Raw genomic sequence first — 27,889 nt, 5'->3', positions numbered from 1 at the left:
AATTGCTGTATGAGTTCTAGCAATCTTGAGGTGGAGTCTTTTGGGTTTTCTAGGTACAGTATCATGTCATCTGCGAAGAGGGTGAGTTTGACTTCTTCTTTGCAATTTGAATGCCTTTATTTCTTTTTGTGCCTGATTGCTGAGGCTAGGACTTCTAGTACTATGTTGAATAGCAGTGGTGAGAGTGGACATCCCTGTCTTGTTCCTGATCGTAGGGGAAAGGCTCCCAGTGTTTCCCCATTAAGAATGATATTTGCTGTGGGTTTTTTGTAGATGGCTTTTAAGATGATGAGGAATGTTCCCTCTATCCCTATACTCTGAAGAGTTTGATCAGGAATGGATGCTGTATTTTGTCAAATTCTTTCTCTACATCTATTGAGAAGATCATATGGTTCTTGTTTTTTATCTTGCTGATATGATCAATCACATTGATTGCTGTACTAGTGTTGAACCAGCCTTGCATCCCGGGGTAAATCCCACTTGGTCATGGTGAATAATCTTCTTAATGTATTGTTGGATTCTATTGACTAGTATCTTGTTGAGAATTTTTGCATCTGTGTTCATCAGGGATATTGGTCTTGTTCATCAGGGATATTGGTCTTGAGGAGAAATTTAAAGAGAAGATGGGAGCAGAGAAATAACTCCATGATTTCGGTCAGAACCAGCATTATTAACATTTTTTCAGAAGCTTAGTCTAGCTGAGTCAGGTACACAGGAAATGTTTTCTTTTACTGTGTGCATTTTTCCCAGTGTCCCCTCCTGGCATGCCTTGGAGCCTCCGTGGTCCCTCTTCTCAATTTTGTCCACATTCTGGAAGCTCATTTTGTTCCCAAGTGCAGGGTGTGTAAGTAGCTACATGCTGTGAGACCTAAATTTCTGCGCAATCTGAATAGCACAGAGTCACCAGATTAACAGTCTGATTTCATGTGTGTGTGTGTCTGTATGAGAGAGAGAGAGAGAGAGGGAGAGAGAGAGAGAGAGAGGTGTGTTAATCAGCCGATTTGAGTAGACTTTCTCTAAACACAGTCTAATTGCTGAGGAATTATTTGGAAAGTTCCCAAGTAAGAAAAATATCAACCACAAACAACAGCCTTGAGGAAGTTGGTAGAAAAGTTTGATTGTTTTCTCTTGGCAGTAATTTCTTCTTTGCTTAGGAAAGGTGTAGGGGAGACAGCAGTTCTCAGGAAGAGCTCTGGGCCAACATTTTCTAAGTGGTCTCAGGAGGGGGCTGAGGCTTTCGGCCAAGTAGCTGGTTGTCACTGAAAGCCAAACATTTGGTTTGGAGTTCAGCTCCCATTTGGAATTCATTTCCCAGACCTCAAAGTACGAGATGTCACTGTTGTTATTTATTTATTTTTCTTTATTCTTAAGCTTGTTTGTTTTCTGGCAGGGAGCCAAGGTAGTTTCTGTGAAGGCTACAGTCCTTAGGTATTTGTAAGACGAGGAAAATGCCACGGATGGTGTGTGGAGGGGATGTACAGAAATTGGACAAGAGGGAATTAAGCCAACTCTGCCTGAATTACCTTGTTTTTCTTCTGTTTTAGGAAATCAGGAAGTCAGAAACAATGTGATCTATCATTGTCAGACCCACTATTCCTTCCTTCCTTCCTTCCTTCCTTCCTTCCTTCCTTCCTTCCTTCCTTCCTTCTTTCCTTCTCTCATTCTCTTCCTCCTTCCCTTCTTTCTATCCATCCATCCATCCATTCTTTTTTCTGTCCTTGTAGGAAAACTGAACTCAGTATCTATTATGTTAAGTACAAACAAATACAAAGGTGAACTGAACATAGCGTCTGGCTTCCCGAGGTTTATGATTGAGTGGGGAAGACAGACACAAACAGAGTACTGCAATATAGCAAGGTTTATAGAAGTTTGTACACCAGTCTAGGGTTGTTGCCTCAGCCTGGCATGGGGTTGAGGGCCAGGAAAGTCTTCTTAGTGCAATGTTTCCAGCTGAATCTTGAAGGGTAAGGAGGCAGGGTAGATTGTTATAAGAACCAGGTTTATATGATGGGCAGTCATTATGGAAATGGACAGAAAGGGGTAAATTAAAGATGTATCCTGGATGTATCCAACTGACTAAGTGATCTTGAAAGACAGGAGGAGTGAATGACTATGCTCCTTATGGAGGCTTCTGCAGTGATGTGGCCAGGCTGCCTCTAGCCAGTGTGGGGTGGGGAGGGCAGGGGCCTGTGTCAGGGCCAGGTGGCTTGGTTCTTAACAAGAGCAATAAAATGAACACTTATCCAGTGACTTTATGAGAAGCCTAATGACAAGAGCTCTGAATACATTATCTCAGTGTACCTCAAATGTGGCATATGTGTTATGAGAGATTATTTTAGGTAATACCAGTTGAAGCACTGAATAGCACTGAATCATGTAGAAAGTTTCCTTCTTAACTCTCTTTTGAGCTTTCGGAAATTGCTGTGTTTTTAACTCTATTCTTAATGCACGCTAATCTCCATTTTAATGAAGAGAGGATAGCCTCAGGCCCAGAGCCTTAAGCAGGAAATAGTACTTAGCTATAATCTAACAAAAATGTAATTGTTATTTACTGTGACAAAATTTTCAATATGATTTTTATTGGCATCTCTTATGGTTACTATCAATTTATGGTGATACTGGTTTTCTATTTATGATAACAATTTAAAGTTTCCTGTTATAGTACATTGACTTAAGTGAAAACATAAATTGATTTAAAGAAAAATATTATCTGACTAATATTTCAGGTTTTATGCAGATATGGTAAAGATCAGGAAGGAATACACCAATGACTGAAGTTTGTATTATTTTACTCCTTCCAACAACTTTGTCAGGAAAATGTTATTTTAATCTCAATTTAGTTATTACAAAATTGCAATTTATAGAGGTTAAATAATTTGGCTATGGGCATTTATCTTGCAAGTACTAGAACTGGGATTTGAACCCAGGTCTTTCTGACTCTGAATCCCATGTTTTTAACCTCAAAGACATTGACTTTTATAGGCCCAATACCTACTGTAGGTGAAAGTAGGATTCTGGAATGTTAGAACCCGAATGGTCTTTTGAAACGATTTGGTCCAGTGTTCTCAAACTTCTTTACTACCAGTCCTCCTTTTATTATATATTTTTTTCAATTTTTTGAAAAACAAATGATGTAGTCTCCTAATGATTATGAATCAATTGAAGATGTACCATGTCTACTGGAGCTTTGAAAGAAGTAGCATTGCCTTGGGGTCTTAAAAAAGTGTGTTGACAAGAGAGTGTGAACCTCTCTTTAGCATCTTCATGGATTCCTTCCTAGGTGCGGTTCCTAGGTTGAAAAGGACCAAGCTAGGCTACTCCCCTGTTTACTAAGACATGGAGGAAGGGAGTGGTTTTGTCACTAGTAAGTTGCCAGGTCAGAAACAGTTTTGATAAAGTAACTTTTCCTTCTGTCACATTATTGAAATGGGCCCAATTCCTTCTCTGAGAGCTTTGATCCAAGGGCTTGGCTACCTCCTGGTTTCCTACCATTCCTGACTCCTTGGCTGCTTCCCACTACTGACCTGACATTTATGGCTTTTACTTCAGTCTCATCTCCATTGTTTTCTCCTCTGGGAAATGCATGCTTCCTCATGGGAGTAGTTATAAAATGATTGTTAAGTAATCCCCAAGACTATGAAACCCTGAAGAACGTGCTAGATTTCTCTCCAAGTTTGTGTCTTTTCAAGTAACATTACTGCATCCTATTGGCCATCTAGGTAATATTAGAAGAGCCTCCCCCATCTCGCCTTTGCTTACCTCTCTAGGCTCAGCATTTCCGGTTCCTCTGACACATATTGTTCACTTCGGCAACACTGAACTACTTCCCTTGAACGTTCTTTCCTACCTTACAGCCTTTTCACGTATTCTTTTGTACCTTATAGCCTTGCACATGCTGTTTCTTCTCAGAAATAGTGTTACCATTCACTTCACACTTACCATGTGCCAGTCACTGTGCTGAGAGCTTTGTTAGTTGATTTAATATGGTCCTTACCACAGCTCTGCAAAGAAGGAATTATTATGCCCACTTAATATATAAGGCCAATGAGACACAAAGTGAATTAGTAACTTGTCACACCACTGGCAAGTATCAGAGCCAGGATTTGAATCTGCAACATCTGACTCAGGGTATATGCCTTGAATCACTTCCTCTTGTGATCTGCCATTCACATGGCTTACTTTTATACAGTACCTCTTATTATTCATTCTACTTGGCAATCTTTTCTGATGCCTCTTGGCTATGTTAGAATTCTCCTCTAACCATTTCCACAGCGTCATCTTGTTTCTCCACTTTGTTGTGATCTCCTACTCACTTGTTTGTCATGGTTACCAGAGAGCGAGCAACATGAGGGCTCCCTCACAGGTGTAACCTCCCCACCCAGCACAATGTGGAAGACATAGTGGGCACACGTGCCTAATTATTGATGGAGGAAAGGCACCACCTTTGTTTCTTCTCTCCTTCTCGATCTTTATACTTAGTCATCAGATATTGTAATTCCTACCTCTCAAGTGTCTTCTCTTCCCATCCCACTGCACACTTCCCATTTCCTTGCCTCTTAGCTTGGCTTCATGATCTCTTGTGTGGGCAGTAAAGTTCTCAAGCATTTATTTCTGCAAAGAAACAGTTTCTTGAGTGATAAACGAGCAAGATTATTCTGTGAAATAAGGTTGATCACTTTCAGTGACTGTGGCTCACCTTTCTGTAAGCAGTCTTTGAATCTGGAAGTAAAGACTCTCTAATAGTGTGTTACAACCTTGCTGAATGCCTCAAACTACCATCCCAGTGAATAGAAAGTTGCCACAAATTGGAATAAACTGTGATCTGTTGATGCTAGGTCTGGGTTCTAGGCTGAATGAGGCTGAACTTTGATTCCTGAATTTTCTGTAAGTTCATGTGGGCATTGACACATGAAGAAGTACATCTTTTTAGTTGATCAAAGCCATGTAGCAATATTTTAAAACTCCTCGTGGAGGGAAGAGTGTAGTATTCACAACCCAACCACATGGAATAAGCTTAAGCTGGAGAAGCTGCTTGAAGTTCTGACACATGGCCACCATTACCTTCTTCCTGATAAAACTATAGATGAAGTTTTCAATGCTGTCTTCATTTTTACCCTACTTTCACTTTCATCTTCACAGATTTATTTGGTTATTGGCTTCTCACACAAGCCCTCCCCAATACTTCCCTGCATCCCCCAAGGAAAAGACAGAAGTACTTGAATTCAATTTTGCCAGCAAGCAATCTGGATGACACAGTTAGCTTAAAATGAATGAAATGGATAAAAAAGATATGTAGTCACAGGTGCCTTGAAACATGTTTCAAGGCGATTCCAAACATGCTCATCATACAATATAACTTTCATGTTGATAGCTTCACATGAACAAAAGGTCACTTTTTTTGGGAAATGATATTGCAATGACTTCTCACTACTGATCCTGCTTCTAAGCTCTTTCTTTTCATTTCCATTCTCTTTGCTGCCATCTTAAGCAAAACTCTGACCATGTCTTTCCTTTGCTGGGCATTCAAGACCTTCCACAAATTGGGCCAAACAACCTTTGTGCTTTTCCCTGCCTTACAGCCATTGTTCAGCTATGCTGGATTGCTCACCCTGGACATACCACCTTGTATCGTGCCTTTCTGCCTTAGCTATTTTTTTGCAGATCCCTGGAGGATCTTCTCCTCACATAGCCTCCTATTTTATTTTTCCATCTGTCATAGTCCTAATGAAATGGTGTCATTACCACATCTTTCTGGATCTCCCCAGTCAGGAATTTTCTCTCCCCTGTATTTCCAAATGTGTTGATGTCTGTATTTTATCTTAAATTTCTCATGAAATTATTTATCTTAAATTTCTCTTTTATCTTAACTTTGCATTTATTAAAAATCCAAAGCTTTTTTTCATAGTCAAAAATAAATGGGAGAAAACAAAAGAAAGTACCCATAATTTCCATGCCCAGATAATATTTCTTGACATAAAAAATCATGCGTGTGTTTTGTTGGAAAAATCTGATAGTACAGAAAGGAATGAGAGAAAAAATAATGGCGCCCCCCCCCCATATCTTTAACTGTAGCATATCTTTAACTGTAGCATATAACAATCTGCTGTGTTTTATGTGACTGCATTTACTTTACTACTGGACTTTCTACCCTCCTTGAGCATGGCCACTACTACTTTGTATCCAGTACTATATACATTGTGGGCAGTGAGCATACAATAAATATCTGCATGGTTGTCACATGCTGTCATTTCTAAGTTGTTTCATCTAGACAGACTTTATAATGTATGTGGTATCTATCATACACATATGTGCACATACACACACATACACAAATGGCAAACCCAATTGAAAAAAGTCTACCCTTGGAGTAGCATGGAAATGTATGACTGCCCTTCAAGGGGAGAGCCACTAGAAAAGAGAGTTCCTAGCCCAGCATCTTAGAGTTGCAAGGAATAGAGATTCTTTCAATTTTCCTCATCCTTTAATTAAAGGCTGAGGAGCCCTGGGATCCCGAAAAAGCTACGACTCAAGTCTTGGGGTAGGCAGGAATGGTCTTTTTCTCATCTCAATCTTACTTGGTGGGGACTCTGCTTCTCTCTCTACATCTGTTCCAATATTCTGTCTTTCCTAAAATGCTTCCTTCCTTTGCTTACTCATCCTGCTCCTGGCCTCAAATGGCTACTCCTACCCTGACTGCATAACCCTCCAATTTAGCAGCCCACAGTTGAATGACAACAATCTCTCAGCTACCAAGGTCCCAGTTTTTAGGAGGGTAACCAGATTGGCCCAGCTCATCTTTCTTGCCAGACTGATGATGCAGGATGCCAATGGGTAGCTGTGCTTATGCTAGGTGTCCACCTCTGGACCAATCAACCATGACCAGGAGGTAGGGTCATGTGGTATGGAACCTGATCAAGCCACCTCAGCAGGGCTCTGGTGGGGAATAGATTCCCTGGGGAAAATATATGGTGAGGTTAAGGGCAGAAATTTGAGATTAAAACAAGTAGTGTAGTTAAGTACTTGGGGGAATATTTAAACAAGTAAAGATTTGGGGGGGCATGAGATCTTCTTTAATTATTTGAAAAGGTTTATCTGATGGATGAGGAGGCCCTTTTATGAATTTCCTTTATGGGAAGTTTGAACCAGAACTTGAGTGAGTCCTTTTAATGGAGCATTTGTGTATTTGGAAAGGTCTTGATGAGATGACCTTGAAAAGTTCTTTCTAACATTTACAATTCCAGGGATTCACTTGTAAGGGTTTCTTCTCACCCACATTCACAAAATGACTAGGCAAACACATGTGCACCTCTGAGTTCCACACCTGGTACATGGCATTTGCACAACTGAGGAGCATTCTCTGATTTGTGTCTCCCAATTTGACTGCAATATCATCAGAGGCTACTTAGCCATCTGGCTGCTGCTACCTCCTGTCTCCTGGAGTGCTCACTGTTTTCAGCTAGGTTTGGTAGTCTTGAGCTCATTTCATTTTCTAAACAGCTAGGCAATTATAATACAGGAGGCAAAAGCAAGGCTGATGACAAAGCCGCCCTGTTGGTAGTGAGAGCAGAAAAAAAAAAGCTCGACTGCCTGGAAAGTATCTACTAGTGATTTTGAATCACCGAGCTCATTGCTAACTAACATTGTAATTAGAGTTAAACCATGAAAGCCAAGATTTAGGAGACCATCTGGTCTGCTGTTTGGAGAGAGGGAGAGAACATTCCAACCTTGGAGAATGGAGTTGCTGGGGCTCCTGCGAATGACCTTGTACTTTGCTTGACTTCTTTCTGTTTCAATCTCCTCTATGATGGATGGCAAATGCTGTGCTGAAAAAACACAGATGTTTTCCAAGACCTTGACAGAATGGGTTCCCTCCATTCTCTGGCTTGAATCCAGCAGCACCAGATCTGTGGACATTTATTGAGGGCCTGTTAAATGTGAGAAACTCTGTTAGTCCCTGTGGATTAAAAGCATATAGCATCTTCCTTTAAGGAGACTAGAATCTAACTGGAGGGCAAACATAAATACTTGAACAGCTGAAATGACAAGTCCAAAGAGGTCAAAGCAGAAGGACCCTGGCGATGAGTTTTGAAGAACGGAGGGATAATTGTGGCCCACAGCGATCCATGGACATTTCATTATAGAGATGTTAGCTGAGCCTTGTGGACTTGAACAGGTCAAAAGTGCACTCAAAGTAAGTAGAGCTGTTATGAAGGGGGCAAGTTGCCGAAAAGCCAAAGCCCCTTCAAAGCCATGAGTCCATCAATCTGAGAAGAGCACTCACAGGATGTTAGCTTTGGCATCCTTTCCTAGTAGAAGGGAACTAAGTGATTCAGTTAAGTATCCTTAGCAAGCATATCCAGCATTGTATTTGTGAACTTGGAAAGAAACATTTCAAAGGCAGTTCTGTTTTGTGTTATTGCCTTTGACCTTGAGTTACCAACATGCATCCTTTATAATCATTTCCTGACTTGTACCTCTTCCATTGAGCCAGGAACCCATCTCTCTCTCTCTCTTTTTTTGTATATATATTTTTATTGGAGTTCGATTTGCCAACATATAGTATAATACCCAATGCTCATCCCGTCAAGTGCCCCCCTCAGTGCCTGTCACCCAGTCACCCCATCCTCCCCCCTTCCACTACCCCTTGTTTGCTTCCCAGAGTTAGAAGTCTCTCATGGAACCCACCTCTCTCTAATACCCACCTGTGGGGGCCTAGCTTTGACCTTGGGGGGCATTAAGGAAAAAATACCATTTATTTTCTAACTTTGGTCATTCTGATTTTTTTTAAAAGATTTTATCCATTTATTCATGAGAGAGACACAGAGGCAGAGACACAGGTAGAGGGAGAAGCAGGCTTCATGCAGGGAGCCTGATATGGGACTCGATCTGGGGACTCCAGGATCAGGCCCCAGGACAAAGGCAGGTGCTAAACCGCTGAGCCACCCAGGGATCCCCATTCTGATGTTTGAAATCAGTTATTACATCTTCCCTGAACTTTGTTTCTTCTGAACTATTTATCTTCAGTTTCTTCCTGTGTTTCTCAGAATATGGCCCTTGCCATTGGGTACACAAGCTGTTATACAGTTTTGTCCAGTTTTATACCTTGTGATAATGGGGGGAGGGTAGTGATGACCTATATCTTTGATAGCCTTCAGTAAATACAATGACTTCTCTTAGGAGGAACTCTTAGTCTGTTGGAATCCTGTTAGCTGTGAGCTTCTCCAGGGGCACTGAAGCACCTGTATCAGACATACATCTGGATTAGAGAGAGCTTTGGAGAAACAGCTCCTTATTCCTGTACCTATCCTCTAGGTGAACCCCCAGTCTATTTCCTGTAGAAAGGACACAGGTGTGAAGGTAGCGGATATCTCTACTCAGTTTGCAAAGCATGAAGCCTAACTGAACAGTTACTTCCTAGATCATCTTCCCTATTTTATTGGCATTTGCTTATGAAATTATTTAAGTCATTTGTTCACTTGCTGATTCATTGAGCACCATATATAACAGACTTATGCTGCAGATGCAGATTCAGAGTAGTGTCTGTGTCCTCAAGGAGATTACAGGCTAAATGAGATAGGCTCCAAGGTTCATGAGTACAGTTCAGTGGGATAAATGCTAAAATGGGGGTGGTGGGGACACAGAGCAAGAAGTCAGGAAGTGGGCAGTGCGGGGTGGGGGGAGGTTAAGGGAATTTACAATCAGGAGATCATAATGATTAGATTGTGCTATTTGAATGCAAGGGCAGTGCCTTGTTCATCCACTTGATCCTCTGCTCCTAGCATAGTGCCTCACCACTTACAAATGCTCAATAAATATTTATGGAATAAGTTGAATAAGCTGCTTTCTTCCATCAGAATCAGAGCAGCTCTTCTTCGAAGTTGCATTCAACAAGCAAAAGACTGAAGAGAAAGAACCCCGAAAGAATGCCCATAATCATTGGATTTTTACCAAGAGACTGTAGAAAGAGTCCACCAAGTTGAGTTATTCAGTACAAAAAAAATACTGTCTCTCCCAATAGCTGCATGTTGCCGTTTGCATCTTTCTCACCCTTGCTGAGAGCCAGCAGGGAGGCCACCTGTTTCCCCAGCTTTTGGCCTTGGGGAAAGGAGAGGCAATATCCTTGTTCTGTAACATTCCTTACACTTCTCTCCCCATAGTGGCTCTCCTTCTGCATTAACAAAGCCCAAGCCTCACCTCACTGGGTGGTGATGACTATCAAGGTGTCCATCAAAAGACACAGCTTCCATTTACCCAACTCATTTCCTTGCGGTATTTGCAAAGTACACAACCACTGGGCAAATGCCAGTCACCCTACACAGTGGGTCCATCTCACACCCTAAAGCACCCGAGTAATTACTGTAATATGTGCAAAACTTTACAAGTATATTATTCCATTAATTCTCCTATCAATAGTCAGGGCAGGTGTCCTTGTCCCCATTTATAGTGAAGAGTCTGTGAAGAGCTGACTGAGATTTCCCGAGATCAAACTTGCGTTAAGAGTGGAGACTCAAACCCAGGGCTTTTGTGATTATTAGTATTTTTGAAATAAATTTTCTCCTGATTTTGAAAGTTAGATATGTTCCCTGTAGAAAATCAGAATGAAAGAAGCAAAGTAACGTCATGACACAGAAACATTTCTATGAACAGTTTGGATTTTCCTCTGGTCTTTTTTATTTTCTACGTCTAGATGTTAGAATCATATGCATATGCACATTGATACTAAAATCCTATTACACCATTTTATGACCTGCCTTTCAAAAATTGAGATATAACACAACATGATACTAGTTTCAGGTACACCACACAATGATTTGATATTCGTATTTATTGTGAAATGATCACCACAATACATCTAGTCAACATCTGTCACCTCAACATAGTTGCACATTTTTTCCCCTTGTGATGAGATCTTTTAAGATCTACTTCTCTTAGCAACTTCCAAATATGCAATGCAAAGTTATTAGCTATAGTCACTGTGCTGTAACTTACATCACCAGGACTTATTTATTTTTATCAGCTTCGCCCATTCCCCCCTGCCCACCCCCCTTGCCTCTGTCAATCTGTTTTCTATAACTGTGAGTTTGGCTTTTTCTTTCTCTCTTTTTTAAGATTTTACATATAAGTGAGATAATATAGTATTTGTCTTTCTGTGTCTGACTTCGTTTAGTATAACCTGCTTTTTATGAATTAAATATCATTCATTTGTTCAGCATGCATTTTTAAAAAATATTATTTATTTATTTATTCATGAGAGACACACAGAGAGAGGCAGAGACATAGGCAGAAGGGGTAGCAGGCTCCCCCCACGGGACTTGACCTAGGATCACACCCTGAGCCAAAGGCAGATAGATGCTCAACCACTGAGCCACCCAGGTGCCCCTGGTCAGCATGCATTTATGGGACATCTCCTGCATGCCAGATATGAGCAAAGTCCTACAGGGAGGTGGGGAGACTGGCATTCCACAAATAATCACAGTAATAAATGCAGAGTCAGAAACTGAGAAGTCACAGGGAGGAAGAGAAGATGCTAGGAAACAAAGAGACCTAATTTACAGGGAGGGGTTAGGGAATGGTTTTCTGGGGAAGCGGCACTTAACATGAGCCTTCTAGAATGAGGAGGTTTTTGCCAGAAAGAGTGGGGTGCAGGCAGCATCTTAGCAGAGTGATATGAATGAAGACCCAGAGCCAACAAGAGCTTTCTAGGCCCATGGGGCTGAAAGAGGGTCCCTGCGGCCAGTAGGACGGGAGCAGAGGGAGGAGCCTGGCGGGAGATGAAGCTGGAGAGGGAGTCAGGCCCAGACCCTAGGGCCATACGTGGATTAAGGGCTTCATCCTAACACCCAATTAAGACAGTGAAGGATTTATTTTTTTAAGATTTATTTATTTATTTATTTATTTAGAGTTGGGGGAGGGGGAGAGGGAGAGAGACAATCTCCAGCAGAGAGCCCTCTCAGGGCTCCATCTCATGACTCCAAGATCATGACCTGAGCTGAAATCAAGAGTTGATTACTTAACCGACTGAGCCCCGCAGGTGCCACAATAGTGAAGGTTTTTTTTTTTAAATTTGTTTTTTAATAGTGAGGGTTTTAAACAGGAGAGTGACACAGTCTGCTTCACCATAAAAAGATCACACACGCTGAATTGAAGAGTGTGGATGGAGGAGGAGGGGGAGGAGGAATTTATTATTGAATAGTCTGTTGCATAATTTTTAATGGCAGCATTTTATTTTTTCAATATGACTTAATTTTAAAAAGTCCTCTATTTGATGTTATTTTTGTTATAATTTGCAAAATAATGAATATCCTTACAGAAAAGTTAATGTGCACAGCCATGACAATTGCTTTAGATGAAATCCCTAGAGGTGGACTTGCTTGCTCAGAGGACATGTGCAGTTCTAAGGCTGTTTTTCCATATTGCTAACTTACCCCCTAGAAAGGCTGTGTAAACTTCAACTCTCCCAGGCAGGGAATACATATACTGATTTCTATATACTCTTGCTAACTTTGGCTATAATTAAAAAAAATTCTGTGTCCTGACAGACTAAAAATGAAATCTCATGTTTTAATTTCATTTCTTTGATTATCAGCATGAGAGAGCATTTTCATAAGTGTATTAGTTATTTATAGTTCTTCTTCAGTCGCTGCTGACTCCCTCTAATTCTATCTCTGAACCAGAGCACCTCTTTAAGATGCCTTGTAGAGAAGATTTCATGAGATTTCCCAGGCAGCCTGACTCCTGCTCCCAGGAGGCCATCTTCAAGATTCACAGGTGCTGACAGACTAAAGTGACCATCCTATGAACAGAAGACCCAGGTATTTATATTTATCATAGAGATTCATACATAAAAGGACAAAATACACAAATTAAAAAGGTCCTGGATATAGAATTGCTCTTCCTGCTGCTATGTAAGATAACTGTGTGCTTTAAACATTCAGCTGTTTAGAGCAGTGCTATTCGGTGGAAATATGACATGAATCATGTGTACAATTTAAAATTATCTAGTGTCACAATAAAAAATTAAGAAGAAACTGGTGGAATGAATTTTAATAGCATTTTATTTAACTGAATATAATCAAAATATTATCATAACAACTTGCAATCAATATAAAAATATGAATGTGGTATTTTTAAAAAAAGATTTTGTTCATTTATTCAACAGAGAGAGAGCATAGGCAGGGGGAACGGCAGGCAGAGGGAGAGGGAGAAGAAGGCTCCCTACAGAGCAGGGAGCCTGATGCAGAACTTGATCCTAACACTCTGGGATCATGACCTGAGCTTAGGGCAGATGCTTAACCGACTGTGCCACCCAGGTAACCCTGAATGTGGTATTTTTATATTCTTTTTTTCATATTGTCTTCAAAATTCAGTATACATTCTATATTTATTGCATATTTCAGATTGGATTAGCTACATTTCAGGTTCTCAATAGTCATACATGGCTGGTAGCTTCATACTGGACAGCATGGGTTTGGATGGTGCCTGAGGGCCTGACCCTAATCAGGTGCCCCTTAGAGATACCACAGGTACAATTTCAGACCATGCAAAAGAGTGAATACTGTAACAAAGCAAGTCCAATGAATTTTCTGGTTTCCCAGTGCATATGTTTACCCTATACTGTAGCCTATTAAATCTAAAAACATGTATATATCTTAATTAAAAAATTAAAGTTAAAAGGTGTAGTCACTGGTCACAGAGCCCCATTACAAATACAATCATAATAAAAAAGCCTAAAATATTGTGAGAATTACCCACATGTGGCACAGATACATGAAGTGAGCAAATGCTGTTGGAAAATTGTGCCAATAGACTTGCTCCAGACAGGGTTGCTATACAGCTTCAGTTTGTAAACAGTTGGATATCTGTGAGGTGCAATACAACAAGATGCCTGTGTTCACAGCTTTATAGGATTATCTCAGTTGGAGAGGAGTTCAGTGTTGGTGAGCTAGCACTCACTAAAGGCACTGCAGGGAGAAGTGACTTTATCAAGGCCACGTGGCTGAGGGGTGGTCTTTGAGAAGTGGACTCAGGTGTCTGCCCTTCTATTACCAGCACCTTCCATTTTGGGAATATCGTGAGGTAATGCAGTGCAGACTACATAGTAAACTCACTAGATGGGGAAGGCAGTGTCATGATTATGGTCATTCAACCATACACAATAGTGGCTGTATTTATTAAAACAACAACCACAATAAAGCACACGTTTTGACCCTAGAAAGCAGAAGAAGAATAAACAGAGAGATTTTCTTGGGAAGAACTTACTGTTGTGTCCATCTGAGCCTTGGAACATTGGCCTTTAAGGGATGTTTCTGATCCTCAGGGCAAATGGATTCTGGTTCACCTTTAGGGACCTCATCTTTGTAGTCAACTGTCTGATGGATGCACTGAGTGATGTGGCCAGCAGGTGGTGCCAGAGACAGCTGGTAACCGCAGAAAGTGCTAACCATCCTAGTCAAAATCTGGATATTTCAGCAATAAATCCAGGGGCTTATACATTAACAACTAACTTGGCAATTTTTAAAGACATGATACAAGCCATGCAACACATGCGTGCTAGATTCAGCGTAGGGGCTGCTTGCTAACATCCTCCGTCCCGACAAACCGTGCAAGACTTGATTTTTCTTAAGCAGACCCATAGAGGTTCTCCCCTCACACCTCAGAGATGAACACACTCACTTAGTAGAAGTATGGAAGCCTGTCCTAGGCCCCGTGGCTGCAGATCAACAGCTGAGGCTCAGATGCCGATCTGATGGGAAAGAGGAAGTGGAAATCTAGTCCATCCTTGAAATATGGAACGTGGGTAACTGGAAAGTTGTTCATATTCTCTAAAAGAGCAGAAGAATACTTCTCACTTTAATAAATATTGATCAGAAGCCAATTCCAGACCTGGTCAGCAAAACCAGAAAACCCTCAAGGAGGTAATTTTGAATGCTTCATATAAAAAATAGAAAATATTGCATTAGTAAATTTTATATTGAGGACCTGTTAATACACCTTGAGTGGAAAATACTAAGAGAATTAAAAGAAGCATGGCAGAGAAATGATTTGTAGAAGGAGAGATACAAAACAGGGCTAAGACTAATAACATTGGCCCTGAGACTAACCCAGGGTTTGGGGATAAGGAGGATTTCAATAAGTGCTCAGGGATGCGGGTGGGAGATTCTCAAGTGGAGTGACAGGGACAAGGACAGGGACAAGGCCAATGCAAGACAGATTAACAGGAAAATACCACACAAATGTACTTAATACGAGTTTTATGTGTCAAGGGAGTCCTCATAAGGAGGGAAGACCCAATGAAATGGTGAAACCTAAATAGTTTTGTGCTGCCTTGAACAAAGAGAAGCAACTTGGAAAAAGTAAACTATGTGGGGAGGCTAAAGGAAGATATGAACTATTTTAACAAGGTCTGTTGATTTTTCTTTTCTATGATTCACCATTGAAAAAATGTTTCTTTTTTTCTGGTACAGGGAGGGTATCTTTCATATGGGAGTTTTTATCTCTCGTTTTCAGGAAGAAAAGGAAAGATCGGAATTTCCTTCTTGCTTTTTGAAGAATCTTTAGCTTAAAATAATCCTTATGCCAAAGTGGTATATTTTGGGGTGCCACTCCTCAAGCTTATCACACTAAGATTTCCATGTTCCCCGTGGACATAGGTTGAAGAAAATAAGAATGTATATATATTTTAAAAATCCCAAACCCAAAAAACTACTTGTCCCAGCCAGAACCTGAGAAAGATCAAGACTGTACAAACACCCGTGGAACTTGCGCCAAATGAAGAACTCCCTGGGTGTGGGGAGAAACTCTGTAGCACCAGGGGAGGAGAGTCAAGTGTCAGAAGTGCAGGGGAAAGTTCTTCTCTTGAAATAAACTTTCCAATGGGCAGAAGCACAATTTTGAAAATACTTCATCCTGAATAAGATAAATAGAGGATATAATTTCTTAAAATGTCTGGGATGAAAGAAAGTAAAACAAAATGAAAGTCACAACTGGGATTGTTGATTAGAAGCAGGGAAAAATGGAGTCTATACTGTAGAAATGTCATCAGGAACAGGAGATACATTTTATTTTATTTTGTTTTAAGATTTTATTTATTTGAGAGAGAGCAAGAGAGTAAGAGAGTAAGAGAGAGAGCATGCACAAGAGCAGGAAGGAGGGGCAGAAGGAGAAGCTGATTCCCCACTGAGCAGGGAGTCCAATGTGGGGCTTGATCCCAGGACCCTGAGTTCATGACCTGAGCCAAAGGAAGATAATTAACCGATTGAACTACCCAGGTGCCACCAGGAGATACATTTTAGAAAGAATGCAGGGAAAGGTGATTTAGATGAAAGGCAGGGAGAGATACAGAAACCAGAGGTGACAAGTGTAACCTACAAATGATAAGAATATTGGAAGAAAAATATAGAGCAAAGAGATTATCTGTAATGATTAAATGAACAATCAAGGAAAATCTTCCAAAACAAAACAACAAAAACCCACTTGGATAGAAATTGTTTCCCAGATTTTCCCACCAAACCTTAAATAGACTCTATGTCAAGACAAATCCTGGTAAGGATTTCAAGTTTTGGGGACAATCTTCCAAACAGAAAATTAGAGGAAAAAAAGAAAAGAGGTAATTTTAAAAGGACAAAAATCAAATTAGTTTCAGCCTTTTCACATTAAATAACTAACATCAGAAGGACACAGAGTATCCAAGTGATCTCAGCTGTGTTCCAAGAATTTTATATCCAGAAAAGATGGTATTCTCTGAACAAGAGATCCAAAGGAAATGCAAAAGTCCAAGAAAATATACTTCCCAAATAACTCCATTTATGCAAAGTAACTCTAAATGTTTCTTTCCACAAGTAGTTACATTGGAAACAAATTAACAAATGAAAAAAAATTGGAAGTCAAAACCATGGCAGCAGCATAACAACTAGCTAAAGAGCTAAGTGAACAAAAATACTAACAAGGAGAAAAAAAAATGGCCAACCCCATGATTGCCACCTACATACAGGAAGTTATTTGAGCCACATAAAAGCCTCATAGCACCGAGGGCAGATTTGTGTACTCACAACAGTTTTTTTTTTTTCTGTATATTTTTTTACTGGAGTTCGATTTGCCAACATATAGCATAACAGCCAGTGATCATCCCGTCAAGTGCCCCCCTCAGTGTCTGTCACCCAGTCACCCCATCCTCCCGCCCACCTCCCTTTTCACTACCTCTTGTTTGTTTCCCAGAGTTAGGAGTCTCTCATGTTTTGTCACCCTCTCTGATATTTCCCATTCATTTTCTCTCCTTACCCCTGTAATCACAACAGTTTGTTAATAAGCAGCTTTTAATACTGTTGAAATGTCCAGCCAGCCTAACAACAGCCCTGGGAACATGGCCTATATATGTGGCTTTTCATCCAAAATTCCAAACAAAGTATCCAAACGAAGTTCACAGCAACAAAAAACACTAAAGGGACTCATTCTAGGACTTTCTTCTCGTGGTGACTATTTCAGAAATGACTCTTCTATAATAACAATTGCTCATCACTGACCTACTAATCCAGTTTAGATAAAGATGGTTCCTATCTCTTTGGTTTATTAAATCAGAAGACTCAAGAACAGGCAGTGTAGCCTATTTATTTAAGAATCTTTTTGCCACCACTGAGATTGATAATTGCATGGAACAAGAATGTGCATGGTGTTCAGCTCTTGCTAAGGTAAATGTTTCCATTGGGCACTGAACTGTAAACTCCCACATCGGGACTTCAGCAGGAACCAGGCTGTGCTAAATATTTCCAGAATGGATGTCACCCAACTCAGTGCGTTTTTTGTTTTCTTTTTGACTCATGATTAATAATATGCCTGCTCAGCAATGCTTGCATCTGGTCTGTTCTTCCATAGTGTTTATGAGACTTCTAGGATTCTTAACATCAGCCAGTGGGGTTCCTTTTCTTTTTTTCCATTTTTTTCTTTCTTCTTTGTTGTTGTTGTTGTTGTTCCTTTTTTTTTTTTTAAAGCAGAACACAAATGTATCTATTTCAAACAGTACTTTAAATTGATTTTCTTTTTGTTATTTGCAAGATGGAAGCATCCCAAAGTTAGATTTGGAGACTATCTCAGGAGTTAATCAACTTTAATTCTCCCTGGGGCAGAAATCTCTAGAATATCTGGACACTGATGATTTAGCTCATTTGCAGTGTTCATCTACAGTGTCAGGGAACTCAGTATTTCAGATTGAGACAGCTCACTTATGAGAACATTCGACCACTTCTTGAAGGTTAGAGACTGTGGCTTCCTCAGTGTGGTCTTCTGACTCTGAAAGGGCAGCTTTGTCCCCCCAAGTAATGGAGGTCCCTATTCCCTTGATAATGAGGAATGCTTTTTTATTCCAGTTGTATTCAGTCAACTTTGATAGGTTGCACTTTGAATGCACATGATGAGCCAAAATATAATTTTTGTGTGTGATGCTTTCTACTTGGCTGATGACTATACTGCAGGCAGATCTGAGCTTATAAACGGAAAAATACATGGTGAGATCCAAAGGACCCATGGATTGATCCATAGTTCTTCTCTCCAGAAACTTCTGTTCTACTCATGAGTATAGTACTGTCATTGAGAATTTGGTTCCGGAGTCAGGCTGCCTGGCCTAAATGGTCCCTGCCCCTGAATAGTTCTGTGACTTTGGCAAGCACCTACCTCATTGAATTGATAAGCAGATTAGGTGAGATAATGTATGTAAAATGTTTAGCATAAGTCCTGGTACATATGCAAAACAAAGAGAGTGTTAGCTGTTTTTAGTACTACTGTTACTACTACTATATGTCAATGCCTGAAATTTTACCACTAGGCTGTACTTTATGTACAGAGGTTCTGATTCAATACGTTCTGACTAGGGTTGGAATCTGCCTTTTTAGCAAGCTCTCAGGGTGATGCTGATACAGGTGGTTCTCAGACCACATTTTGAGGAATGCTGCATTGGAGAGATCCATTGCCTTTAGGATATGAAGGTTTTAGGGCCTTAGGAAGCTGCCCGCTAAAGCATGAGCATCTTTGTAAGGGCCTATCACTCTTAACAGTTTGTTGACAAGTATTCATTCAGCAAATGGTTCCAGAGAACTTTCTGCTCATAGTGCACTGTTCTCTAGCTGGTGAAATAGAATTGAGACTATAATTGCTACGCTTAGAGAGCTCAGAGCCCAGTGGAAGAGGACACAAAGTCAACATGGGTGCTACTGGTGGTGTCTAAGAGGATTTTAGGTGGTATGTGAATAACCATGTAAAAATTCTAATTGTTGTGTGTTACCTTCCCTTTTTATGTGGGATATTGGTGTTCACTTTACACAGTTTATTTGCAAGGTAAAACAATTTCACTTAAACAAGTAAGTTGATCTAAACAAACCTATTAGATAGATAGATAGCAGTGATAGAGTGGAATTTGAAAGTGGTACATGGATGTCTAAAGTCTAGGAAAATGCAGTATTTTGGTGGGATGGTAATGCTATACTCAGAATGGTTCATTAAATAGAGGGGAGCCTAGTGAACTCAGCCTGGGAGGGCAGGCAGCGTTTCACAGGTGAGGCCGTCCTCTTCCTTCCTCTTCTCTTCCTGTTCCTAATGTAGTAATTACCACAGAAAGAATATTCTGTGGTATGTGTTCTCACCTACCTTTACATGCTTTATCTCATTTAGTTCTTGTAACAACCCTGTGAGGTGGGTGAGTGCTATCTCTCTATGAGGAGATCAGAGTCACAAAGCTCACAAGGAGGACGGTTTGAACCCAGTAGTGCACTCTGACCTCTAGCTCCAAACCAGTGTTCCATCATCTTGACCCAGTGGAGGTTAGAACAAGTGGCTATGAAGAGGTCCTGGAGAAGATGTCTGTGGTGTGTGTGCGTGGGTGGGAAGGAGGCTTGGCAGGATGGCTTCATAATTTGTGTGGCCCAGTGAGAAATGAAAATGATTGGCCCCTTGTTAAAAATTAATTCAGAATTTAAAGACAGTGACAGCAGAACATTAAAGCCTGCATGGGGGCTCTTCCGAGCCCAGAGCACGGAAGCATGTGCACATGCTGTACACCTACCCATGACACCAGCCCTTGGACGTGGGGTCATTATGGAAAGGGGATGAGAAGGGCCAAAGGAAGGATCCCAAGGCCCTGCACCTCTTTTTTTCTTTTCCAATAACTGACCTGAGGAACTGTTGTTATAGAGCAATTTCCTCCTGTTTTTTTGTGCCTTTTGGGAAGGAGAAAACCTTCACAAACATGAAACTAGATAAGGAAGGTTCCATTGCCCTATGAGGACTTCAGAGACCTTAACACAGCTCCAAATGTCAATATTTCTTCAATGGGTTCTGCAAATAAGAGTTTTGTGGATAATTACATTTTTAATAAATTACAGTTTGCAGCTTGATAGTCAAATAGATTTCCTGTTCTGGAAGTTGGCCTTTTCCAGCCCCATTACCATGCCCTAGTCACTCCACTCCCTTCTTGTAAATCCTTCATAATTAGGATGAGAGTTGTTCATTGACTCAAACCTTCTTGTAGTCTCAGTTCCTGCTAATTCATTGTGTGAAAGAGCTAAATGTTATGAAAATTGCCATTTATTGCCTCATATCCATAATGTGCCTGTTTAACGAAATGAAGTAGGAATGAATTATTTTTGGACTTCGTTGGTGGCTGCAGACCACGATGACGAATAATCACACATGTGGAAGGTTTAAATGGAATTTTCATAGAAAATGTGCATCTAAGTTGTTTTATTAAGCAACCTTGATATGTGACAGTCTAGATTTATAAATTCCAGGATTCATTATTTATTTTCCAAGATAATTTTTAGCATTGCAAAAGCATTTGGTATAGTTTCCTTTTAAAGATAGCTACTTTAGGTATATTTGAGGTGGACTTTCATTTAAGGAGTAATCAATTTGCACACAGTTGTTCAGAATGCCATTTGTGTGAGGAGCCTACCTGCAGTCCCCTGGAAGAGAAGTAAAATGCTTATGAATTCTGTGTTGTTTTTCTGCATTTATGGGTCCTATTGGAAGCAGCTTCTAATCTGAAGAAATATGCAGCATTGTTGAATTAATGTGTAATTCACATTTTCCCCCCACCAAACATACCATCTGTGGAACAATAAGGAGGTTCTCTGGTAAGTCCTTCTAGCTGAATGGTGATTGTCAGAAGTGGATAAACATTCACAGACATTAAAAGAGCAATACTACTTTTAGAAAGGATCTGCACTGGTTCCTTAGCACTCCCTTCAGGAAAAAAAAATGCATACTCCTATATAGAGGATAATTATCAGGTTCATTGGATGCTCACTCCCTGCCTAACAAGGTGTCTGGCCCATACTAGGTTGGCAATAATGGATGAATGCATGACTGAGTCAAGAAAACACTTCTATGTGAACATTCCAGAGAGTGAGATGGTAACCATTCAATTATTTGGAACTGTCCAATTATTTTAAAGGAACTTCTAAGCAACCAGTTTTCTGTTATATATACAAAGATGTGATCATAAATGGGCTCAAAGAATATCAGAAAAAGCTGGTCATGAGCTTAAAACTCTTCTATTGCACTTTGAGATAGCAGTTAAGTCATGATGATGAGGAGGAGGATTATTATGGTGTAGATGGCATTCTTTGAACACCTACTATTTCAGACCTCCTCTACACATATTACCTCATTTAATCTTTACAATAACTTTTCAAGAGAGGTATTGTTATCCTAGTTTCAGGTGGGGAAAGTAGGGCTCAGAGAGGTGAAATAATGTCACCAGGGTCATTGTAGTAGCTGGTTTGAACTCAGGTCTTTTTTGTCTTCAAAGCCCACATTCTCTTCCACCACCATTTTCTCTCTACACAAAGTCCTAGGGCTTGTCATTGCCCCAGGCAGGATCAGAATACAAGCCTCTTGACTCTTCTGTCAGTGTTCTTGGCTCTGTGGCAGGCTGCTACCAGAACTCAGACACAAGGATGAAGAAAATGCTAGTCAAAGTGTTTCAAAAGGCATATTTTAACTCTAACCAAGGGTTATAAAATGGGGGCCAAAGGCTATCCTCGGTAAGTCTATTGCAAATGGGTCAAATGGATTTGGGTTACTCATGGGATATTTGGAGTAATCAGGGTGAGATGTGCCAATGTAGCAGAAAAATCACACAATTTGTAGACGTGAACTTGGTTTTAGGTCATGATTTGATCTTATTAGTCGTGTGATCTTGAGCACTTAACCCTCTTTGAACTTGCCTCCTCATTTACAAAATAGAAGGAATATAAACACCTGCCAGGATGGCTGAGCTACTAAGTGAGATCAGGTCTAGGACAGTTTTCTAGACTAAAAGATAGTTACTATATCTTCATTCTCAACTACTTGCATTCCTCTTTTCCGTATTTTGTAGTTTTTGGATTTTGTTTTATAGACATTGTTCTATAGATATTTCATAAACATTTTAATTTCAGTTTTTCTTATGTGCTTTCTTTGATTGCTTTGATGTTAAATAATGATTTCCTCTTTTTGTGTGGGGACAAATGTAATTTGTTATAAAGTTCATTAAAGTTGGAAAATTGTGTTCAGCACCTGGATCAGAAAAACTATTTGCACAGAAGAAGTTCAAGGGAATAATCTTAATAAGACTAAATGCAACAATGTCTCTGCAATGGCCAGGTCACTCGGAGCCAGGAGAAAGTCCAGCTGGATTAATGAATGGATGCTGAAGGCCCAGAACAGAGGAGATAACTGTACCTGGAGCTAATCAACCAACACAGTGAGTTGTTTATGCAATTTGAAGAATCTCCCTTTGAATGGAGTGTTGTTTCACATTCTTGCCAACACTCAGGGTCATCAGTCTTTTTAATTATACCTGCTTTACTGAGTGTGAAATGGTATATCTCTGTGCTTTTAATTGCATTTCCCTGAAAATTAAATATACACCCACCCCATGATCTCAGTTATTTCATTCCTGGGTATTTACCCAAGAGAAATAGAAATATATGCTCAAACAAAAACTTGTTTTAGAATTTTGAAGGAACTGTATTCAAAAGAGCCCCCAACTGAGAATAATCAAATGTCCATCAATAGGAGAATGGATACAAAAATTATGGTATATTTCCACAACGAAATACTACTCAACAATAAAAATGGAATGTATTACTGTAGTTTGCAACACAATGAATTCCCAAAATATTGTGCTGAGTTAAAGAAGTCAGATGCAAAAGAGTACTTACTATGTGATTAGAGTTAATATTAATCTATGGTGATAGGAGTCAGTTCAGAAGTTCTCTTGGGTGGGAGTGGGGAGGGGAGTTCCTAGAGAAGTTTCTGAGGTGATGGAGATAGTCTATATTTTAATAGAGGCATGGGTTATATAGGTGCTTTTTTGGTCAAAACTTTAAATATAATATTTAAAGTCTGTGTTCTTCATTATATGTAAGTTGTACCTAATAGGGTTGATTTGTAACATAAAAAAACCAAGGAGGTATTGAAATGAAGCCCATTTGGATGTTGAGGAATCTTGGAGTCATTGTGTAGGAAGAATTAAGGACTGAGCCAGAAGAGGAGAGAGAAGAGAGGCAGCAGGAGAGCTGACACTAGAGACTGCAAGAACTGTCTGTGATGGAGGGACTAGATGCCCATTTGTGTCATTCCAGTGGGGAGAAAAAGGGAGTGTGAGGGAAACAGATGGTTTGAGCTCCACGGAAAGAAGAGCTTTTTAAAAAAAGAATCAGAGTTGTCTTGTGATGGAATAGGATGTCTCAGGAGATTGTGAAATCCTTGTCACTCTGCAGAGGCTGCATTGCTTCTTGTCAAGCATGTTGTCCAGTGGGTCCTGTAGTCATTGAAAGATTTAACTAGAAGACCTGAAGACTTCATCCCTGTGCAAAGATTCTGAAGTTATATCTGGTGTTGGGTAATGAGGAGAGCATGAACTTTAAAGTCAGGCTGCCCACATCTGGATCTAGAGATCATGAATGAAATTATCTTATGCAAGTTGATTTCTTTAAATCTCAGTTTGTGTGTGTCTGTGTTTATCTTTCTTCCTTCCAATTTGTAACCCATCTCCAGTGCTGTACGACTTCAAAGAAATTGTAACTGAGACTGAAATTGGATTGATGTAAAGAGCATAGCAAAGTGCCTTGCATATATCCTAAGCACACTATAAGTGCTCAATAAATTTTAGCCATTATTATTATTATTATTATTATTGCTATTATTATGATTCTAAGAATTTTAGGTATTAGCACATGCCAGAGGTAGATTTTGGGGCAGAATCTAAGAGCTCATACAGAATCTCTTATATTAGACCCTGAAAGTGGCTATGTATTACCTCCAACAGTAAGCATGGTTAACATTCCATAGGTTATCAGAAAGGGAGACAGAACGTAAAGACTGCTAACTCTGGGAAACGAACTAGGGGTGGTAGAAGGGGAGGAGGGCGGGGGGTGGGAGTGAACAGGTGACAGCACTGGGGGTTATTCTGTATGTTAGTAAATTGAACACCAATAAAAAATAAATAAAAAAAACATTCCATAGGTTAATTTAAAAATGAAAAATAAGCGTTTGTGGAATGTCAAACTTTGTGGATTAAAAAAACGGACAATGCATATGTATGCTTAACATGAAGAGATTCTTTTTTTTTAAAGGTTATTTATTTATTTATTTGAGAGAGAGGGAGAGAGGAGAGAGCAGGAATGGGGTGAGGGGCAGAGGGAGAAGCAAACTCCCCGCTGAGCAGGGAGCCCCATGTGGAGCTCAATCTTGGGACTCCAGGATCATGACCTGAGCTTAACGCAGATACTTAACTGACTTAGCCACCCAGGTACCCCTGAAGATACTCTTTTTTACTTTGTTATGTTCTTACTCACTTAATATTTTATTTTAGAACTTGAGAGGTTCTCTTTCATTTGAATGGCACATTGTATCCCATGGTATATATATCATATTCCACTTAACCAATCTGGTACTGAAGGACACTTGGGTTTTCCCCACCTTTTGCTAATAAAAACAAGGCTTCAATAAATAATTTGGTTCATAGGTTATTTGATACATGTGCGAATATATCTGTAGGATAAATTTCTGGAAGAGGGGTTGTTGGATGAAATGGCACATGCATTTAAAAAATTTTTGATAGCTCTTGACAGTTTTCCTTATGAAGGTTATACCAATTTACCTTTCATCAGCAATGTATTAGAGTGTCTGTTGACTTAAATTCTCACCAACATGATACATTCTTTTTGCCTTTGGCAACCAATAAGTGTAAAAATGCCGTTGAACGTATCTTTATATATTTAAGGGTAATTTATGTTTCCTATTCTGTAAATTGTCTGTATATGTCCTTCGCCTATCTTTAAATGGTTAGGATATGTAATAGTTTTCTGTTATTAAATTTATTAAACATGTTTATAACATTCCCTTTATAAACTTTTTCCTTGCAGACTTTAAGCTTTATTTAAAAAATTAACGTTTAGTCAAATGTACTTTTTTGGTGCCCAGTTCTATAACTTTTAACACATGTAATAGACTCTTGTTACCACCCCCACAATCAGGACATGGAAAGGTTCCATCATCCAAAAAATTCCCTTTTGCTGCCCATTTATAGTCCAATCCTACCCCATCCCTAAACTTTGGTGACTATTGGTCTGTTTTCTACAGCTATAGAGCCTTTCCTCAAGTGTAATGTAAGTGTAATCATGCAGTATGAAACTTTTGGAAACTGGTTTCTTTCTCTCAGCAAAATGCCTTTGAGATTGCTCTAAGTATTCAATAGTTCATTTCTTTCTGTTGCTAAGTGGTGTTCTGTTGGATGGATGTGCAAACATTTGTTTATTCATTTGTCCAGAGACATTTGAATTGTTTTAAGTTTTTGGTGACTATAAATAGAACTGTCTTTTTTAAAAAAGATTTTATTCATTTATTCATGAGAGATACAGAGAGAGAGGCAAAGACATAGGCAGAGGGAGAAGCAGGCTCCATGCAGGGAGCCCAATGTGAAGCTCCATCCCAGGACCCCAGGATCACGACCTGAGCCAAAGGCACATGCTCAACCATTGAGCCACCCAGGCATCCCTAAATAGAGCTGTCTTAAGCATTTATGTACAGGGTTTTTGTGTGAATGTAGGTTTTCATTTTTGTTGGGTAAATATCTACGTCACTTTCTCTGGACTAATTTTCTCTTCACTATGGTTATGTGTGTGTGTGTGTGTGTGTGTGTGTGTATCTTTGCATCTTGTAATATTTTATTGTGAACTGCTCATTAGTGATATTTTGTAGACTCTGGATTTTGTAATCTTCCTCTGAAGATGATTTATTTTTGTTTAGTAGACAGTGTAATTGCTGGATGATCACCTAATAATGTGTACACTTTATTTTATTTTATTTTATTTTATTTTATTTTTTGTTACGTCTTATCTGTGAAAAGCCCAAGGTAATTCACAAGCCTCTCTAATTTGGTGGGATTCAGGTTCTAAGCTGTTTCCTTTGTGGATCTAGTCAGGGGATTCCGAACATGGGGGAACCCCATGGGTCCAACATGAACTTCTCTGTTCTCTCTTCTCCAGGGCCCTATGTCAGCTGCTGCAAACTTTGCTCTTTGCCACTTCACCTCAGTAAGACTACCAGGTTGTGCTTGGACTTCAGCTCATTGTGCTTTAGTTGGCAAACTGTCCTACACATATTACTAGGGTGATTTTGCAGCTCAGTTCGCAAGTTCCCTGTCTCTCAGGGGTGCAGTTCTTGCACTATTGTTCGGTGCCTGGTCATAGTGGTTTCTTTTTTTTTTTAATTTTTTTATTTATGATAGTCACAGATATATATATATAGAGAGAGGCAGAGACACAGGCAGAGGGAGAAGCAGGATCCATGCACCGGGAGCCCAATGTGGGATTCGATCCCGGGTCTCCAGGATAGCACCCTGGGCCAAAGGCAGACGCCAAACCGCTGCGCCACCCAGGGATCCCGGTCATAGTGGTTTCTTTGGTGTATCTATTTTTAGGTTGTTTGTAGCATAGGGAAAATATGGCATCAGATATTCTATCACAAGCTTCATAGATCCAACATGATTTATTGAGGGCAACCGGGGTCTTTTATTTGCAAAACCTAACTTTTCATCAAGGCAACTTTTTTTTTTCAACTGACAGAGAACTATGCTGAAAGGTACTAGGGGTGACCTGGTTTGGTAATTTTTGTGTTCTTATGTTTGTTACATTGAGTAGATTGGGAACCTTTTCCAAGGAGCTGAGACATAGCTTCTGTAAACTACACTAGGTAATGAATTTTTAATTTTTGGCCCAGTTTTATCATGGTAGTAAAAACAGGTTCAATTATATGCTTGTTGGGAATTCCTGATTCTTATAAATTCTATAGAGTTTTATTACAGCAGAGACTAGATTTTCCCCCAGCACAATGTGTCTTCCAGGCAGTTCTGCCCTTCTCAAAAGAGTAGTTTCCTTATTTGTGAGATAGAGACAAGGTCAGTGAAAGAAAGAGTATACAACAAAATTAGCAAACTTTGTCCCTTTGCTTAACCTGAGGTTAAGTAAGAACATGTTATGGATCATGTCTACTAACTTTCCAAATGTGGCTATGATGCTCTTAAGCTTTCATCCCCAGTTGAAGGAGAAACAGGTATTGGAATTACTCTCTAGTGATGAATGACCTGGTTTCTTTCTTGTTACTCTCTAGGAGATAAATAGTTGGTGTATGACAATACTGAAATCATGATGCTTATTTATTTATTGGAGATTGACTGATACAGGCTGTACTCAGTAGGAGCCATTAAATTCTGCTCCCCATATTTCCTATACTCCTTCTGAGACCAGTGAGGTATCCTAGAAATTTTCTTCTCATGGTTCCACCAGAGGTTGAAGAGAGCAGGAACACATTTTCAGCCTTGGCTATATCACATTTGTTAGCATCTTATTGGCTAAGG

General features: G+C 39.8%; 1 long non-coding RNA gene across 1 annotated transcript in view; it reads left to right on the top strand.

Moving 5' to 3' along the window:
* The window catches only part of LOC144311898 (uncharacterized), a 65,850-nt gene that overhangs the window by 14,460 nt on the left and 23,501 nt on the right, over positions 1-27,889 (top strand). The window contains exon 3 of the long non-coding RNA XR_013377386.1: positions 22,630-22,729. This is a non-coding gene — a long non-coding RNA (uncharacterized LOC144311898). The remainder of the gene's footprint in view (positions 1-22,629; positions 22,730-27,889) is intronic.

The sequence above is a fragment of the Canis aureus genome, chromosome 4, assembly GCF_053574225.1.
Source record: "Canis aureus isolate CA01 chromosome 4, VMU_Caureus_v.1.0, whole genome shotgun sequence".
Classification (NCBI taxonomy): Eukaryota; Metazoa; Chordata; class Mammalia; order Carnivora; family Canidae; genus Canis; species Canis aureus.
Note: the sequence above shows the minus strand (reverse complement) of the source record. Positions and strands in the feature narration are given on the sequence as shown.